Raw genomic sequence first — 1,898 nt, 5'->3', positions numbered from 1 at the left:
AGGTAAACATCTTTCTGATATTCTCTGCTTTCAGCCAAGATCCATCAGATATCAGCAATGATACCTCTCAATCCACGGCCTCTTTTGAATCCATCTTGAACCTCTGGAAGTTCTCTGTCAATGTATGATTGTAGCCGTTTTTGTATTACCTTTAGCTAAACTTTACTCACTTGAGATATCAAAGAGATTGTCCGATGATTTCCGTATTCTGTTGGGTCACCTCTCTTTGGAATGGGCACAAATAGGGATCTCTTCCAATCAGTTGGCCAGAGAGATAGTTGTCTTCCAAATTTCTTGGCAGAGATGAGTGAGTGCCTCCTGTGCCACCTCACTTTCTTGAAGGATTTCAATTTTTATCCCATCAATTCCCAGTGCCTTGTTCTTTGCCAATTTCTTCAATGCACTTTGGACTTTCCTCCCTGAGTATCATTGGCTCTTGATCACATGGTATCTCTTGAAATGGTTAAACATTAACCATTTCCTTTTGGTACAATGACTCTGTGTATTCCTTCCATCTTCTCTTGATGCATTCTGCATCATTCAGTAATTTGCCCAGAGAACCTTTCAATAACGAAAGTCAAATCTTGAATTTTTTCTTCAGTTCCCCCAGCTTGAGAAATGCTGAGCGTGTTCTTCCTGTTTGGTTTTCTGATTCCAATTCTTTGCCTATTTTATTATAATATTTGGCCTTATCTTCTCTAACTGATCTTTGGTAGTGTGCTTAATTCTTGCAGAGTTTTGTGATAGTTCCATCAAGTGCCTTGTTTTAAAGGTACCATACTTAACTCCCAATATTACCCATATACCTTCCTTTTCAGCTAGCATCATGTCTAGTGCTTTTCTGCTTTTCCAACCCATCTGGCTAGTGACATCTAACTGGCTAGCCACCCCTTGTAGAGTATCTCTGGTATAGTTTATGGTTATGGTGTAATTTGTTAATTAATTCAGTCTGCATTTTTTTTTTTAAGACCATCAGAAAAGTATACTCTCAGACCCTGTAGCTATCCAATTCTTAGCTTTAAGCTCATAAGGAACTCCTATAGGGACTCTAATGGAATTTTATATAAATATATGGACTAATAGATCCAATCCAGGGAGAGATCTATGGGCTCAAGATTTTTCAAGATGATCAGGTTTTTTGTGGTTCGTTAGGGTACAGGGAATTGCCAGCTAGACCAATCCGCAAGTCTCAGTCCAATTGGATGACAGCAAATCTCGGATATTCCTTTATCCACAATACTCTGTGGGCCAAACAGGCTGACCAGTGACATTTTGGATGTGGTACAAGTTGTCATTTCTCCTATGGGCACAGTGAATTCTGCTCCCTGTCTTGAAAGACAAGGTAGGGAGGACAAAGGGATTATCTTTGACAAGCCCTTATGAGTTTCATTTCCCCAAGTGTCCTTGTCTTGGTATAGAACCAACATGCAGTACATGTCCAATCCCAATGAAGGGAAAAGGGAATTATCTTATCTCGTGGTTTATCAGCTACACAAACATGGCAATCACTTTTATTGAGAACCTGTACTAAATATTTAACCCATTCTACCCAAGCGTTCACATTTCTGTATATTGTTTCTATCTCTAATGTTTATCTTAGATCTTCTACCTCAACCACTTCTATTCTTTTAGGATTATTTTCAGCGCACAGGGTTCCATCCAGAGATGTGAGTACCTATTCCATAGACCCAGATTGCTACTCTTGGCTCCCAGTTGCTGACAGTGGGGGCACTAACTGAGAGAAGCACTGGGTCCTCCAGTTTCCCACAGGTTAAAAATTGGCAAACACCTAATTTGATGGATTGAGGGAATGATGCCATATTTACATCTACTGTCATCCTGACTGGCTGGTTGTAGGCGAAAGTCCTTTACACTTCCCCCATGGTAATGATACATTT

Source organism: Chrysochloris asiatica, unplaced genomic scaffold (genome assembly GCF_000296735.1).
Source record: "Chrysochloris asiatica unplaced genomic scaffold, ChrAsi1.0 scaffold00058, whole genome shotgun sequence".
Lineage (NCBI taxonomy): Eukaryota > Metazoa > Chordata > Mammalia > Afrosoricida > Chrysochloridae > Chrysochloris > Chrysochloris asiatica.
This window is presented reverse-complemented; position numbering follows the sequence as displayed.